Below are 18,695 nucleotides of genomic sequence, written 5' to 3'. Positions count from 1 at the left end.
CCTTTTGTAAGAATGTTTTACACCCATTTGTTTTAGCCCTTTTGTTTTATAAGTTACATTGGCAAGAACTTTTCCAAACAACAAAAATGAACCATTTTATGATTCCATGATAAAAACCACAGACCAGATCTACTTTAAAGTTACCTGAACCCATCAGGTACAAGACATAAACCCATCCATACTTAATACTTCTCAGTTCCCTGTAGGTACTCCAAGAGTTGATAGGTAGTTTATGCAAATCCTAAGCTGCTCTCAAACAAAAGGCCTACTGAATTTTTTGTGTGACTACTATAGGGTTAGACATAGTCATTTTTTCTGTTGAGGAAAGGACTAGTATAGGCTTTGGATGAGGCTTCTGGTCAATAGAGCAGGTCTCACCAACACCAAACAGAGACTGGCACTTTCCATCTTAATTATAAATAATTTTGGGGGCTTGAAAAGTTACTTCTTAGTGCTCCTCAACTTTTACTACAGTTATGTAGAAGAGATGGCAAAGACTTTAGTCTTTGGAAGCAGCATCTCACCTCTATCTCCAAGTGAGCTTTGAGGTCCCTTCCAACCTAAACCATTCTGTGATTCTATTGCTATAGGGATAGAATCATAGAATCATAGAATCAACCAGGTTGGAAGAGACCTTCAAGATCATCCAGTCCAACCTATCACCCAGCCCTAGCCAGTCAACTAGACCATGGCACTGAGTGCCTCATCCAGTCTTTTCTTGAACACCCCCAGGGACGGTGCCTCCACCACCCCCCTGGGCAGCCCATTCCAATGGGAAATCACTCTCTCTGTGAAGAACTTCTTCCTAATATCCAGCCTATACCTACCCTGGCACAAATTGAGACTGTGTCCCCTTGTTCTATTGCTGGTTACCTGGGAGAAGAGGCCAACCCCCACCTGGCTACAATGCCCCTTCAGGTAGTTGTAGACAGTAATAAGATCACCCCTGAGCCTCCTCTTCTCCAGGCTAAACAGGCCCAGCTCCCTCAGCCTCTCCTCATGGGATTTGTGCTCCAGGCCCCTCACCAGCCTTGTTGCCCTTCTCTGGACATGTTCCAGCACCTCAACATCTCTCTTGAATTGAGGGGCCCAGAACTGGACACAGGACTCAAGGTGTGGCCTGACCAGTGCTGAGTACAGGGGCAGAATAATCTCCCTTGTCCTACTGGCCACACTGTTCCTGATGCAGGCCAGGATGCCATTGGCTCTCTTGGCCACCTGGGCACACTGCTGCCTCATCTTCAGCTTACTATCTATCAGTACCCCCAGGTCCATTTCCTCCTGGCTGCTCTCCAGCCACTCTGTCCCCAGCCTATAGTGCTGCTTGGGGTTATTGTGGCCGAAGTGCAGAACCCTGCACTTGGCCTTGTTAAATCTCATCCCATTGGCCTCTACCCACCCATCCAGCCTGTCCAGGTCCCTCTGCAGGGCTCTCCTACCTTCCAACAGATCAACACCTGCTCCTAGCTTGGTGTCATCTGCAAACTTACTGATGCTGGACTCAATGCCCTTGTCCAGATCATCAATAAAGATATTGAACAGGACTGGGCTCAGCACTGATCCTTGGGGAACACCACTAGTGACAGCTGCCAACTGCATGTGGCACCATTCACCACCACTCTCTGAGCTCTGCCATCCAGCCAGTTCTTGATCCAGCACAGAGTGAATCTGTCCAAACCATGAGCTGCCAACTTGGCTAGGAGCTTCTTGTGGCAGACAGTGTCAAAGGCTTTGCTGAAGTCCAAGTAGACTACATCCACAGCCTGCCCCACATTCACCAGGCAGGTAACCTGATCATAAAAGGAGATCAGGTTGGTGAGGCAGGACCTGCCCTTCCTAAACCCATGCTGGCTGGGCCTGATCCCTTGGCTATCCTGTAGGTGCTCTGTGATGGCACCCAAGATGACCTGTTCCATCACCTTGCCTGGCACTGATAGGTTGGACTGGATGATCTTGGAGGTATCTTCCAACCTGGTTGATTCTATGACTATGACTTCTATGACCCTTGACATCTGTACTTTTCAGGAAATGCAGTAATTTGTGTTCTCATAGCGCACCTCTTTTGGTGCAATTACATACTTCTAATTAAAAAAAATTAAAATTAAGCCTTAAAAAAGAAAAAAAGTAAAGAAAAAAAGGAGAAAAAAAAAAGAAAGTGGAATAGTAGCACCTTCAGTCCACATCTGGACTAACTAAATAAATATAGCTAGTAATGTTTCTGAGTAGTGGGGCCAGCTGGCGTGGAATGGCCTACTGGCCCATCTTTATCCTTTCCTTTTATCCCCCAGAAGAAGGTGCACACCTGCAATTACATCCTAAAACATTCAAATTTTGTAGATGCTCTAAGGAAATGTTTGGAGGAAACATTTGAGCCGAAGATAATGCCTACTGACACTCTAATACCAGGTGGAAATCAGTCTGAGTGCTTGGGAAAGCCCTCTGTTTAGTTTACCTGCATAGATGTGGCCAATGGAAATGTAAGGAAATTTAGCAAATAACATTCTAATTTCATGGAATCCTGTGGAAAACCTCATTGTAGTCCTGGGCTCCCAAGCCCAGTGAAATAAATCCAAGAGGCAGGAATCAGCCGCTGAATAGTAACAGCCTGCTCCTCCTGCAGCCTAAAATGCTTTACTCTGTCTTCCAGTTGCTTTACTCTGGAAAGAAGTTTATGTAATGCCCAGGTAAATATATTCACACGGTATTTGTGGCTTCAGATTTTGAAAAACATGTTGTCAGTGGAATCCTCCAAAGTGCAGTTCTGAGTCATAGAACCATAGAATCAACCAGGTTGGAAGAGACCTCCAAGATCACCCAGTCCAACCTAGCACCCAGCCCTAGCCAGTCAACTACACCATGGCACTAAGTGCCTCATCCAGACTTTTCTTGAACACCTCCAGGGATGGTGACTCCACCACCTCCCTGGGCAGCCCATTCCAATAGCAAATGACTCCCTCTGTGAAGAACTTCCCCCTAACATCCAGCCTATACTTCCCATCTTCTGTCCCATCTCTTAAAGGGTACCAAAGCCAGAACCAAACCCTGCAGGGAGGGGACACAGTGCCTGAACACTCCATACCTTCTGTATCAAAATGCCTTTTCCTACCCAACTGCCTAGAGAACAAGGCAACACAGGCTTTTTTCCTGTAGATTCACCTGAACCTTGCATGAGTTCCTGGCAAGAAATGTTCACAGCACAACATCTGCTGTCTTTAAAGAGATCAAGTTCCCAGCCCCATGGGGTTACTAAAGCAGGTTAATTTTTCAGTCCAAATAATCCTGTCACCCCATTAAAATTCTACACATGTTTCGTGGAAAACTTTCTGCCTTGTTTTTTCAAAGTAGAGAAGAGAAGAAAGGATAAATGACTGTGATGGTTTGGGTGTTACCCGCCCCCCCCCCACTTTAGAAGTCACCCCACTAGACTCAGCTGGGCTCTGGGAATATAAATGAAGCTATTTATTTACAGCCAGCACAATATACAAGCAGATATTTACAATATAGACAGAAATATACAAGGTAAAAGGTAATACAGAAACACAACTCCCCTCCCAGACACCTGAGTCCCCAGGAGGGGCTCTCAACCACCCCTGCACCTTCCCCCTGCCCCTCGCAACCTTACCCCAGTCCTAAGGAAGAAAAGAGGTTCAGCCAAGAGGTTAAGAAGCAAAGGTGAGGTTAGGGAGCTGCAGCTCAGTCAGAAGCCAGCCAGAAAGTGCAGAGAAGATGGCGAGAGTGTTATCTAACGTTTACATTCTTCTTCAGCAAGACTCTGAGGGAAGGAGACATCACCATTGTTTTCCTTTTCACAGCCTATGGTCTAGTTTTTCTTACCAAAACATTCTAGCTTGCTTCAAACCAGCACAATGACTATGATAAGTAAGTACATTTTTGAAGAAATTAATTCTAGAAAAATATTTTCAAGAATACATTACCAAAAATTCTAAAGATCTTTTAAGGGGTTTTTCACTTAATGCAGCCAATACTTTGTGACTGTTTTTATTTGACATTGCAGGACAAAAGGGCCTAAAACAGCTGGCATGAAGCAACACCACGACTTACCAAAAAAAAATGTGCTAAGCCTGTATTAATTAGTCTCATCCCACAATAGAGAGGAGGACAATAGCAGAATGCTGAAGAACATTTGCATAGACAACAAAAGAAAAGCTAAGGGAAAGCAAGAAGACAAGAAAGCAGTTAATCAATCTTAATGGACAATGAAATAACAACACTTAAAAAATAGAGAGAAAAGATGTTGAAAAATCAGTTCTGTGAAATGAAATGGAAAATAACACCAATAGTAAGAGAAACTGGAATAGCCTGAAAACCAGGAGGACAGCAGAGAGCAATCACAGGAGGGGATGAAATAGTGCCCATTTGCAAATAATAGCTCTTGCTTTTCTCAGACAGAACTGCCACTCCCAGGAAGCCCTTCAGATTCTGCAAAACGTTGGTGGAAAAAAAGAAGAGCCCAAACCAAAATACAGAAAACAAAATGAACAAACATAAAAACCTAAAAAAAACCCTTCCACACAAAACCCAACAAACCAAACCAAAACACTGCCAAGAGGTATGCACATGGCATGCAATAGAAACTGAAGTAGTAAATATGGAGTGAGGTGAAATAACTCCTTATCACGTCATCTTCACTAGTGTTTTGTTAAAAGGGACACTCAGGAGCAACTGTATCCCTTTCTCCTCTAAATTAGATACTGAGAAATTCTTCCCTCACTCTGCTCTCTCACAGACTTCTTTTGCTTTTGTTCATTTCCTTTGTCATGAGGCCCAGACTGTGCCCCTGCACCTACCTGGAAAGCTAAGGAGAGAGTTGCTCAGCTCAGGGCAGTCCTCCGGTGTGCTGAGGAACCTCTGCCTACCCTGCCATGTAAATAAACAATCCTGGTGTTTTGCTCTGCCAGCTCCCAGTCAGCATGGCCTAGCTCTGACCTCCTTGGCAAGAGGAATACTATGGTCAGCCAAGTCCTGGCTTAGCCCAATCCCTGTTTGGTCAGTAGAAGATTATGCTAAGAGCTTTCCTATCTCAACTGCATTCAGGCTGACTTCTGTCTTCCTGTTGCAATACGTGATAATCAGCAGCAGCACACACACCTTCCACAGACACCTCCCAAGAAAAGGGTCCAAAGCTCTCCTCTCATCAGCCTTATCTGTGTCCTGGAAAAGTGATCACTGGGTGAGAAACTGTGGCATGAAGTCATTAACCTTATCATATACTGTGGGTTACTTTTTGAGAAACAAATCACGCAAGCAGTTAGCCATGACTCTGCCCTACAGAAATAATACTGCTTCCTTCTGATAAGCAAAGCAACTGTTTTGAATGTGACTTCATCTTATTCTGCACAGTCACACAAATCAGGGATGTTATCGTAGAGACAAAGACAATAATCAAAGTAATCTATTCCCATTACTTCCATGGCATCAATGTTATCTTGCTTAAAATTAGAAAGTTTTACATGAAAAGTCTGATGTCACATCCAGTGATGGTGGTATCAGGACATGTGCAGGTCTGTCCTCATTCTAGCACTTGCTTTCTACAGCAGTCAGTAAGCTCCTAGCATTTCTGTCTTGCCCTTACGCATTAGCAACAGAAATAGCAGCTAAAACCTGAGTCCTCCTCATGCACCTTCTTGCATTACCGGATCATAAAGCAGCTCTGAGTTTCTAGTGTGACGGAAATGAAACAAAGGTAAAGGCAATCTAACAGAAGCATTTTAACACAGATTCAGAAATAGCTGTGTTTCTGTATAAAACATTAGTGAAATACCAAGCAACCCAATGTGCAAGCTGCATTCAATGTAAGACGTGAATGATGCCACTCAAGGTAAGAGAGGGAGATGAAAACCTGTTTTGGAAGAGGACAAAAGAGAACGTGGCTTATTTTGTCTAGTCAAAGGAAAGCTGATCAGAGTGCTCTCTAGGGGAGCACGAGAGGGTTAATCTAAAAATATATGCTATGAGAATGGTATCTGAGAAAATGGTGTCTGCGCACCTCAAGTACTCTGTGCAGCTCTGGGCCACTCACTTCACAAAGAATATTGAAGTGATGGAGTGGGTCCAGAGGAGAGCAACGAGACTGGTGAGGGGGCTGGAGGGAAAGTCATATAATGAGAGTCTGAGGGAGTTTGGGTTATTGACCCTGGAGAAGAGGAGACTTAGAGGGGACCTTATTTCTCTCTGCAAATACCTAAAAGTTGTAGTCAGGTGGGGTCAGGCTCTTCTCCCAAGCAACTAGTGACAGGACAAGAGGATATGGCCTGAAGCTGTACCAGGGGAGCTTTAAGTTGGATATTAGGAAGCACTTCCTCATGGAAAGGGTGATTAGGCACTGGAATGGACTGCCCAGGGTGGAGTCACCATTCCTAGAGGTCTTTAAGAATAGATTGGACATGGGATTTGGTGGCATGGTTTAGCTGATGTCATGGTGTTAAGTCATGAGCTAGACTTCATGATCTCAGAGGTCCTTTCCAGCCTCAACGATTCTGTGATTCTGTAATATTTAAATTTGGGTCACAAAAACAAGTAAGTACAACCTAGCAGTCAATATGTATAGGTTGAAAGTAGAAAACAATTCCTAACCTTTACAACAACCAGCTTTTGTTATCCAGGTACTTCTAAATTAGGAGATGAGAAACTTCTGAAAGGATTATACAATGTGGAGCTTATGTCAGGTGGGGCAGGATTCATGGACTAGAAAACACCCTCCAGAAAAACATAAGTGCCATAGTGAAGCTCCACTATGAACAGACAATTTGATCCTGCTATCAGAGATCTTTGGCCCTCAGCAACCACCAGCTTGCACATGCAATTCCTGATGGAAGCAGGGTTCTTGCCATTTAAGAATCCACTTTCTTGTACAGCTGGTACACAGGTCCCTTGAACAGTCAAATGAGGCTCAGGTTTGGGTTCTCTGTCCACCCAGAGCCAATATGCTGCTAAGCAAGCTCATGGTTCTGATCCTTCCCTACTATCAGTAATTCTGCTTTCTTTTCTGTCCTGTTTAGGCACATATTTATGCACACCCACAACAAATGAAGCCAAAGTACTTCAACAGAAGAAATTTGGAAATGAGCTTCTTACTGGTGGCAATATTTTATGAAGGGCTAGACCAAAAACTTGCATGGAGAAGCACTTCACACAAATGGGACTACTCAATAAATACATACAGCTCAGCAAAAGCCTTCCAGGAAGTAATATATAGAGCTGTTAGTAAAACAGGGAGATAAAATCATAGCATACTTGGAGCATGAAAGGCAATCAAATAGCATGTTTAGAATCCAGTTCTGGAGCCTCCACTACAGGAGGGATGTGGACGTGTTGGAACGTGTCCAGAGAGGGACCACTGAGTTGATCAGAGAGGGCTGGAGCACCTCTCCTATGAGGACAGACTGAAAGAGTTGGGGCTGTTCAGTCTGGAGAAGGGAGGCTCTGAGGTTACCTTATTGTGGCCTTCCAGTATCTGAAGGGGCCTACAAAAGAGCTGGGGAAGGACTTTTCAGGATATCAGGGAGTGATAGGACTAGAGGGGATGGAGCAAAGTTGGAGATGGGTAGGTTCAGGCTGGACATGAGGAGGAAGTTCTTCACCATGAGAATGGTGAGAGCCTGGAATGGGTTGCCCAGGGAGGTAGTTGAGGCCCTATCCCTGGAGGTGTTTAAGGCCAGGCTGGATGAGGCTGTGGGCAGCCTGATCTAGGGTAGGGTGTCCCTGCCCATGGCAGAGGGGTTGGAACTGGCTGATCCTTATGGTCCCTTCCAACCCTGACTGATTCTCTGATTCTATGAAATAGAATCGCCCAGCATTAAATAAAAGTCTTGCCTCATCGATATGAAGAGAAACTTGGAGTTCAGCTATGACACAAGCAACGTGGGACAGAAGAATATAAATATATTACAGATATTTTACTGAGTGCTATAGCCTAGTGACAAGACACTATTTGAAATACTGCAACACAAAGTTAGGGGTTGGGGACTGAGAGAGAGAGATTCACTTTATCTTCAACGGCACTGCCCTTGCTCATTTTCTTGACTACACCTCAGTCTTTGTAAAAAGGAGTAAATTAAAGGTGTGAAAAGTAATTCATAAGACTAGATCCTTTATTGGTGTAGCACCTCTTGAACTCATTGTTGGAGTTTGACTCACATGATACATCAGTCTTTCACCCACTTGACTAGCTCAGGCAGCAGAAGTTATTCAAGAAAAAACTGACCAAAACACACAGCAAAATTCAAGACTCCAGTGTACTCCACCTCTTTTTGGTTTATGGTGCATTCCTCACAGAATTTTCTCTCTTTTTTTGCCTCTCATTTGCCCCATGCATTTAGCCTGTTTGATTTTCTTTAGTCAAAGATTGTCTAAGGCTTGCTAAAAGCCTGTGGCCATTGGTCAATGGCTGTACCAAACTGCTTGCACACTCCCTGTACTTAACACAGCAAGGTCCTTTTCTCAGTTGGATGCGCTGTGAAGTAATGTAATACAAATAGCAGCTATAAAGTTAAGACAGGGCACTCAGACCTCACATTCAGCCTACTTTCCCTGTGCAGACATAGCTCAAGTACATAGGGCACCATCATGTTGTGAGGGCACAACAGACTTAAATCACCTCTGACGCTCCAGTATATCTTACCTAACGCTGTGTCATCCAGCAGGAAGACATTTCACACTACACAACTCAGCTTTATTTCAATTTTTTTACCCTTGCATGCTGCTTAAGCTAACCCAAGTCACCAACTGTGACAATAGGCTGGCCCAGTCCAGTACTGAATGGAAAAAGTTCAGAGAATCAAAACCAGTTTCTTATTGCTATCAAAGGTAAGTATCTGGAGAGTAAGGGCTACAATGAGGCTGGACTCATCTCACCTTCCTGCAAGCATCTGCATTTGAACTAGTCACCTTAAGTTTCTTTTACAAACAATAAGAAAATGAGGTATTTCCATTTGAGTCATTCTATGTATCTAGTTCAGATCATGATAAATTGATTTTCTCTGCTAACCTGAATGCTGCCTGAGGAGTGATTCAGATATTGACACCTAAAAATGTAATCTCTGCATGCAGCCAAAGCCTCAGCTTTGGAAGTCTGAACTCTGGTCTCTGGACTCCTGCCAGTTTTAGTGATGGGCAAGTCACTTCATCTCTGCAGAGCAGAGTTTCCTTTCAAGAAACTTGAGCTGCCTAGGAGGTAAGCAAGGAGTTTAGTCAAGTCATGCAAACATAATCCACAACCTGCTGTGAGGAGAACACCTTTCTTGATGGAAATTCGAGTTAGACTTGCAGCCTGATTCATCTTGCCTCTTTTAAATGGTTTAAATCAGGTAAATCCTGGCTCCCTGCTTAGAGTGGTGAATCCTATGGGCAGGGCTCAGGAAAAGGTTTTGGAAAACTGGTTTGACTCCTTCAAGGAAAACCACCACCTAGGTTCCTGGTAGCTGAAAGTAAAGTGCAATCATATAGTCTGGTTTGTAAGAACACTTGTCTTCATGGTGTTCAAGTGTTTGTCTCCTGTTGCATCAATGACTCAGCGTCTTCATGTCACCTACTTCAGAGTTAAAACCCACAAAGACAAATACAAACTCACTGGGAGCAGAGAGTTACTAAGGAACAGAGCTACTTCTGTAAGTCACTACTAATAGTTGTGTACTCTGGCTTTAAGACGGATCCCCTCAATGGAGTATAAAGCACCTCCAGCTAGAGTCAGAATTAGGCAGACACTGCATTAGAAGTAAACTGAAGTTATGCTGTGCTAGAGCTCTATGAGATTTATACAACTAAGGAAAATCCTTGCCAAATGCAAAGGTAACAAACCAGAAAGGATACAAATTTTATTTAGGCATTCAGTAGAGATTTCTAAGTTGACTGCAGTAGTCCTCATGACAAGAAACAGAGAGTATACCTCTGAAGCAACCTAATAATCTAAGATAATGAGCTGTATAGTCTCATCCTACCCACTCCTCTTTTAATAATCAGTGACAATTTATTTCTTGCCTTGAAAAGTTTCTGTACTAGCTTAGGGGGCTGAGGTGGGTGATACTTCTGAACACAGTTTGCAAAGCAAAGAGGTTTCTCCCAAGCAAGAACACCTTTCTTCCTGAGGACCATATCCCTGTTCCACTAATAAGGTGTTTTTTACTATCTCATTATAAATCTCACCTTTTCCATTTTATCTCACACCAAATGTCCATATAGAAATCCCATCACTTTCCTGTTTCCACTGTAAGAGTCTAAAATGCATTTATCTTTTCACAGTATAACAGTATCACCAAGGTTGGAAGAGACCTCATAGATCATCAAGTCCAACCCTTTACCACAGAGCTCAAGGCTAGACCATGGCACCAAGTGCCACGTCCAACCTTGCCTTGAACAGCTCCAGGGACAGCGACTCCACCACCTCCCCGGGCAGCCCATTCCAGTGTCCAATGACTCTCTCAGTGAAGAACTTTCTCCTCACCTCCAGCCTAAATTTCCCCTGGTGTAGCTTGAGGCTGTGTCCTCTCGTTCTGGTGCTGGCCACCTGAGAGAAGAGAGCAACCTCCTCCTGGCCACAACCACCCCTCAGGTAGTTGTAGACAGCAATAAGGTCACCCCTGAGCCTCCTCTTCTCCAGGCTAAACAATCCCAGCTCCCTCAGCCTCTTCTCGTAGGGCTGTGCTCAAGGCCTCTCCCCAGCCTCGTCGCCCTTCTCTGGACACACTCAAGCATCTCAGTGTCCCTCCTAAACTGGGGGGCCCAGAACTGAACACAGTACTCAAGGTGTGGTCTAACCAGTGCAGAGTACAGGGGCAGAATGACCTCCCTGCTCCTGCTGACCACACCATTCCTGAGGCAGGCCAGGATGCCACTGGCTCTCTTGGCCACCTGGGCACACTGCTGGCTCATGTTCAGGCAGGTATCAATCAGTACCCCCAGATCCCTCTCTGTCTGGCTGCTCTCCAGCCACTCCGACCCCAGCCTGTATCTCTGCATGGGGTTGTTGTGGCCAAAGTGCAGCACCCTGCACTTGGAGCTATTGAATGCCATCCCATTGGACTCTGCCCATCGGTCCAGGCAGTCAAGGTCCTGCTGCAGAGCCCTTCTGCCCTCCAACCCAGCCACATCTGCCCCCAGCTTGGTGTCATCTGTAAACTTGCAAACTTTTCCCACATTGAAAATGTTTTTCTTTTGTATAAACTCTCCAGTACTCTATACACGCTTTGATTCCTACTTTCCCCCTCCCTGAAAGGATAACACTATGTTTCTTCCCTCCCCAAGGTTTCACCAGAGATTTTCTTTTCACCAATGAATATAGGTCAGTGAATTTAGACCATATGTGTTGCTCCACTGGGTGATTGTTCCATTTTACAGTAAATAAGGCAGGACATCTGTTTTAACAACAGAAAAACCTACAGGAGTTTGCCAGATCAGAATGGTTTTGTACACCTTAAGCATTAAAAGACCTTGAAGCCACAGTAAGTAACTCAGGAGGTCATAGTGAACCTGTGGGCATTTTAATCTGAAATCATTCATAATAAGAGCTCTACAGCAAAGAAAAAAGCAACAGTTCTTTGACTAGACATGAAAATGTATCAGATTTCTGTTTCAGGAAGAAAAATTTTGTCAGTCAAAACCCAGTTAAGCCATGAAAGCAAAATCAGTTTAAACCTATTTAGAATATTTTGAAACCGTCTCCAGTGGTTACTGGGAAAGAACAATCTCATGTGTCAGTATAGGTTGGAGAACAGTGAAGAGGAGAAGGACTTGGGAGTCCTGGTGGATGGCAGGATGGCCATGAGTCGGCAGTGTGCTCTTGTGGCCAGGAAGGCCAGTGCTGTTCTGGGGTGTATTAGAAGGGCTTAGTAGGTCGAGAGAGGTTCTCCTTCCCCTCTACTCTGCCTTCGTGAGGCCTCATCTGGAGTATTGTGTCCAGTTCTCAGCCCTCCAGCTCAAGAAGGACAGGGAGCTGCTTGAAAGAGTCCAGCACAGAGCAACAAAAATAAGTAAGGAAGTTGAACATCTTCCTTATGAGGAGATCCTGAGGGAGCTGGGGCTCTTTAGCTTGGAGAGGAGATGACTAAGGGGTGACCTCATTCATGTTTATAAATACGTAAGGGGTGAGTGCCAGGAGGATGGAGCCAGCTTCTTCTCAGTGCTGCCCAGTGACAGGACATGAAGCAATGGCTGGAAGTTGAGGCATAGAAGGTTCCATGTGAACCCAAGGAAGAATTTTTTGCCCTGTGAGGGTGAGAGTACTGGAAACAGCTGCCCAGGGGGGTTGTGGAGTCTCCCTCTCTGCAGATATTCAAGAATCGTCTCGATGTGTTCCAGTGTGATCTGCTCCAGGTGATGCTGCTCTGGCAGGGTGGTTGGAGCAGATGATATGTCAAGGTACCTTCCAGCCCTTGACATTCTATGATTGATTATGTTGAGATCTTTGATCAAATTACTGACATGTAATACAAATATTTTTATTATAGACAGCCACTGTTGTATGTTTAATATTTACATTACAACATAATAAATATCACACTGTGTCACAGTTCTTTCTATCTGAAAAAACAAAACGAAACAAAAATCCAACCCCACAACACAACAGCCAAACAAACCAACAAAAAGCCCAAAGATACAACATGAAGAAGTTAATCAATGCATAAAACTGTTAAACTCAGTTTTCATCACAGGGTCTGAGAGCAGTTACACTGAGCATCCCACTGAGAATATATTTAGTAAGCAGATTGGGACAAGTCTTGAGAGGATAATTGTGTTAAAAAGTTAGACTGCTTTAATACTTAATCACTTTATCAAAGCTCTTAAATCTGAAAATGGAAAAATCTCCAGAAAGATCCAAAATAGATACTATAGTATAGCCTGTGATATACACAGATGCTGACGCTGGGGCAGAATTCCAGCATGCAGAATCTCAGTGTTCAGTGAATCATGGGCAAAATAATTAATAGTGTTTCTAATAGCATGACACTCTGAAAACATACACACAGTCTCATAGAGTACTTGTCAGCAATATTAATCTAGGAAGTAATTAGTCCCTGTAAAGTTCTTTTACACTCTTTCACCAGATGGCCAGGCAAGATTGTCAGCTAAAATCCTGCTGTTTCAGCACTGCAGAAAATGCCAAGGAGTTACGCTTATGTTACCCTGTGCGAGACCTGGGCACGTTACACTGTGCTCACGGCTCCATTCTCCCAGGTGCTGCACACCGGTGCTGTGTGCTGCTCTGATCACATCACATCATTTTCCAAGCATTGCTGCCAAGCGTGCTTCACACCCTAACATTTGCAAGCCACTCTATAGAAAGCTCTGCCATCTGCCAAAATACAGAACTTCTCCAAATGGAATGAGCTCAGAATTCACATATTTTGAAGCAAAGCGAACTCAAGAAAAGACAACATACTTTCTTAAAAAGATAAATACATTAGTAACAGCTCATTGCTTCAATGGCTGTCCTGTCAGGTAGCAGCTCCAGCTTCACGTTCAACTAACCTTCACTTTATCACAGTATCACCAAGGTTGGAAGAGACCTCATAGATCACCAAGTCCAGCCCTTTACCACAGAGCTCAAGGCCAGACCATGGCACCAAGTGCCACGTCCAATCCTGCCTTGAACAGCCCCAGGGACGGCGACTCCACCACCTCCCCGGGCAGCCCATTCCAGTGTCCAATGACTCTCTCAGTGAAGAACTTTCTCCTCACCTCCAGCCTAAATTTCCCCTGGCGCAGCCTGAGGCTGTGTCCTCTTGTTCTGGCGCTGGCCACCTGAGAGAAGAGAGCAACCTCCTCCTGGCCAAAACCTCCCCTCAGGTAGTTGTAGACAACAATAAGGTCTCCCCTGAGCCTCCTCTTCTCCAGGCTAAACAATCCCAGCTCCCTCAGCCTCTCCTCGTAGGGCTGTGCTCAAGGCCTCTCACCAGCCTCGTCGCCCTTCTCTGGACACGCTCAAGCATCTCGATGTCCCTCCTAAACTGGGGGGTCCAGATCTCACTACACTACACTTTTATCTCAGCAAACACTGAAGGAACTTTCCAGTGGCATATTAACTGTTTCCACAAATACAATACTGTTTCACTCTAGTTTATACATGCAGCATGATCAGCTATTGATTTTAATGGAAGCCTAGTAAGATGGGAGCATACAGCTGGGGTAGGGTTATCCAGAAGGAATGCATACACTAGCCTAGAAATAACATGCAAGTGCTGGAATATTAAATCATACCTTCTATTTTCTTTGGGTTCCCTGCATCCTAGAGTTAGCTCCAAGGCTCTGGAAATCAAAGGAAAGCAGCTCTTCCTGCTCAAAGACTTGGAATACTGGATATAGCATTTGACATCGTCTGTAAGACTTGCAAGCAGCAGCACAGGGAATTCTGGAAAGTTAACACTTCTCCTTTGAACAAGGAGCGGTGAGCCTGATTTGGCTGACGATGGGAAAAAGAAAACAAAATAGGGCACTGAGCAGCACTGCTGTGGCTGTAGTTGAGGCAGAATTTCCATTTCAAAGCCTGGTTTTCCGTGGCCTACTTCCACCTTATAAATACAAGCTGCAAGTTAAAACTTGGCCCAAAGAGTTCACCTGTCACATTTAGGAGTGAAAGGCTGAATCAAGTTGCTAAAAATAAAGGAAATTTGAAAAAGGAATAAGAAGATACCATTGCTAGTACACATACATTTCTGAAAAAATCTGCTGTTCTTCTGGGGAACCAATGGGGAAGGAGAAAACCTTGTCTGCTTGGCTTTCAGCAGATGTCTATAGCATGCCACTGCTGCAAACTTCTGCAAAGACAGTGATTACAAAGCCCAAGATGATGCTTTAGACCCATCTGTCTTTAGCAGAAAGTCATCCCCAACTCAAGAGAAACAGGGATCTACTGGAGAGAGTTCAAAGGAGAGATACGGGAATGATGGCAGGACTTGAACAGCTCTCCTGTGAAGAAAGACTGAGAGAACTGGGGCTGTTTAGTTTTGAGAAAAGAAGGCTGAGAAGAGCTCTTACTGACACCTGTAAATATCTGAGAGGTGGGTGTAAAGATGAAGGTTGTGTCCAGTGGTAGTACCAGGAACAACGGATACAAGCTGGAACACAGAAAGCTCCACCTCAACAAGGAGACACCGGCAGAGCACCCGAACAGGCTGCCCAGAGAGGCTGTGGAGTCTCCTTCTCTGGAGACTCCCAAAACCTGTCTGGATGCATTCCTGTGTGGCTTGCCCTATCCTGCTTCGGCAAGGGGGTTGGACTCAATCTCTGGAGGTCTCTTTCAAATGCTAACTTACTGTGATTTTGTGATCTGAGGTCTGAACATATTAAAAAGAATTTAGACTTTGCAGGTTTAGTGTTGACAGTCATCATGCACTTGGTACAGGAAAAAAAAACTGTTTTCTGTTGTGCACCAGTCTGGTCTCAGTCATTAGCCACAGTGGTTTGATATGTTGCCAGAGTCTGGCCTGAAATACATCATCTTGTCAGTCAATGACTGTCTGATGCATCCAACCCTGCCTGGTAATGTCCAAATGCAGGATGACTTCCTAGGGAAGAGTTTCAGCTACCTAGCCCACACTGCACATGCAAGAGATACTGATTTGCCAGGATGCTCTCTTGAAATGTCACTCTGTCCAACACATTGCTCCAATCACTTACAATTAGTCTGAACTGTCCTGTTCCCACCAGGAGCAGGGAATAAAGCAGTTAGGACCTTCCATGCTACTGCCTCCAACCTGTTTGCAGGTCAAAGATGGAGAAGACTTCAAGACTAAACACAAACATGCTACCTATCTCTGAAAACAGGGAAGAAAACAGAAAGGTACAGGGTGCAAGATGAAAGCTAATTGCTAACTTTCCTATGCAGCCCCTTGTGTTGGCTTGCTCATAACAGCACCCAAGCACTTTTAGTAGCCCATTAAGTGATGTGGCTAACATCCGTTATTACGGTTCATCCACTTCTGCATCCTGTTTGATTCTCTTATCAATATGTGGCCAGTTTCCCATTTTATATGTAACCATGACCTTAGTTGGTTTTGGCAATCTACATGCAGCTTGCATTTTTCAATGGTACAAAGTTTTTCTAGGCTAATAAAAACTATCAATGAGCAGTCCCCACCACCTCACAGTTGCTACTAAAACATAACAGAGTAAGTAATCACCGGAAAGCTTTGAAGAGCACTGAGATTAGGTCATGTGGGTGATTCTTTGAAGAGTCTGCACACTATGGCTGACATCTACAATGACCATTAGTAATACCCAGGGGTGCATTTTCTCAGCAAGAGCAATGAACAACTCAGGCAGCAAAGCAGTCCACAAAGAGAAAATTAAAGAAGACTTATTGAATAATTTATTTTGTGAAAATGAAGTTTAAGGCTTTAAGGTTATTATTTAAGCAAAATGTCAGCACTTCAATGGAAGAAGTTGTTTTCTGAAGGTACAGAGATGTGAGAAACACTAAAATACTAAGATGTGTATTAAAAAACAGCGATTACATTTTAGGACTGTTTTAAAAAATTGGTCAAGACATCTCTGATGTATTTTACATGCATTCTGCCCAGAATGAAACACTTTCAGTACATTAGAATCATAGAATGCTGGTGGTTGGAAGGGACCTCCAGTGATCAAGTCCCACCCCCCTGGAAAGCAGGATCACTTAGGGCAGGTCACATGAGAACACTGTTTTCTACAACATACAGAAGCTTTAACAGACTAATCATAAAATCAGCACTGATTTCTTTAGAAAGCTGCAATTCAAACACTGGTATTGCTCTCCTGCCATACACTCATAATCTCAAGTTTTCCTCATGGCAATGCTATTTGACAACAGCTAAACTGTCAAATAACATCAACTTTTCCAATTGTTAGTCACTAAGAAAGCAAAAGTAATACTCTGGTGATATCACAGTATCACAGTATCACCAAGGTTGGAAGAGACCTCACAGATCATCAAGTCCAACCCTTTACCACAGAGCTCAAGGCTAGACCATGGCACCAAGTGCCACGTCCAATCCTGCCTTGAACAGCCCCAGGGACGGCGACTCCACCACCTCCCCGGGCAGCCCATTCCAGTGTCCAATGACTCTCTCAGTGAAGAACTTTCTCCTCACCTCCAGCCTAAATTTCCCCTGGTGCAGCCTGAGGCTGTGTCCTCTCATTCTGGTGCTGGCCACCTGAGAGAAGAGAGCAACCTTACAGTATCTTACAGTACTGCTATAAAGCTATATTGCACATCAGAAACAAGTGTTGGAATCAGTGGACTAAGCAATTATCTGTGCTGATTTGACAGATGATAGGGCTATGAAATCCAAAGATCCTTTCAGAGCTTACCATGCTCTTCCAGTTCAAAATGAAACACAAGGGTATGCTGTAAGGGCCTTGAGCAAAGACACAAGAAGAACACTGCTAACCACACTCCTCTGCCAATTCTCTTCTGGAATTACTTTGTATTGTAAAAACTGATTAAAATAATTCTATAGGTTCCACTGTTCACATTACAAGACATGAGAATGGCCACAGAAATTATAATCTGCCTGCTGATCAACCTCCAGTTGACTTGCAGTCAGGAGGCAATGTATCAGAGCACACTGAGCGTCTGAAACTGAGCAGCTCCAAGCAAAGTGTTTCTCCTCCCACTTCAATTCCATTGTCAGAGACAGGAGCTGCTGGAACAGCTGACATTTATCTACTTTAGAGTAATCTCCTCTCTTTAGGTAAAGTGCATCAGCAGAGAGATCAATTTCATCTAGCTTTCCATGTCTATACTGTAGACAGCACACCTAAACTTTTGGCTTTTAGGTACTTAATATTAGCACTTACACTTCCATCACAGGCCATGGGCAGAAACAATCACTATAAAAATTAAAGTAGATTTCATTAATCCTATGCTAGAAATAGCAGTGTCTGTGCATTGACTGAACAGAAATGTAAGCAACTACTCCCAACATGAACCTCAGTATGTGCTTGCAATTGAGCACAACAAATGCCAGCCAGGATGTGGTGAGTTTCATTAGTCAGGCTCACCAGTAGCAGATTTAATGTTTACTATAGCTGGAACCCAGAAGAAAAGAAGGGGACTACACACATTACCTTCTCATGCCCAGTCATGTAGAACTGTGCTGGTGTCAGATCCTGCTTATCTCTCCTACCCCAGTAACAGATAGGTGAGGTCTGATCAAGCAATTAGCAGAACAGAAAGTTGGTAACAGCAAGCTACTGATCGAAATGGAACACTTCTGGAAGTGGAAGACAGGATAAGAAAGCTCTGGTGATGAAAGATAGGATAAGGATTATTAGGGTAAAATCAAAATACTCACAGTTCTTCCTCAGGAAGCAGCAAAAAGTCAGCCCAAAAAGGGTCAGGGAGAACAGTAAAGGGAGATGGAAAGAGAAAGCTTCAGTTCCACCAGACACAATTACCCCAATTAAAGGCCTCCCTAGATGGTCTACATCAGGCAAAACATTTTTTTTGTCTACATGAGCTCTTAACATCCCCCATGACAGTGAGTAAGCAGAAACTCTAGTCTCAGTATGGTGAGGTCAGGGCACTTTCCTTTGCCACTGCTTTGGGCAAAAAGACCAAGGGACTAGTGCTACACACTAGTTTTCAACATGAGATCCCATTCCTCTGTGGGAAAAAGAGAGCACCTTTTATAGAATCTTAAAGTAGTTTTGGTTGGAAGAAACCTTCAAGATCATCAAGTCCAACTGTTAACCCAGGGACA

General features: G+C 44.0%; 1 protein-coding gene across 4 annotated transcripts in view; it reads right to left on the bottom strand.

Moving 5' to 3' along the window:
* Positions 1-18,695, bottom strand: part of MTUS2 (microtubule associated scaffold protein 2) — a 375,898-nt gene that overhangs the window by 265,659 nt on the left and 91,544 nt on the right. The gene's annotated exons all lie outside the window — the stretch shown is intronic.

The sequence above is a fragment of the Pogoniulus pusillus genome, chromosome 3 (assembly GCF_015220805.1).
Source record: "Pogoniulus pusillus isolate bPogPus1 chromosome 3, bPogPus1.pri, whole genome shotgun sequence".
In the NCBI taxonomy this organism is placed as follows: Eukaryota; Metazoa; Chordata; class Aves; order Piciformes; family Lybiidae; genus Pogoniulus; species Pogoniulus pusillus.
Note: the sequence above shows the minus strand (reverse complement) of the source record. Positions and strands in the feature narration are given on the sequence as shown.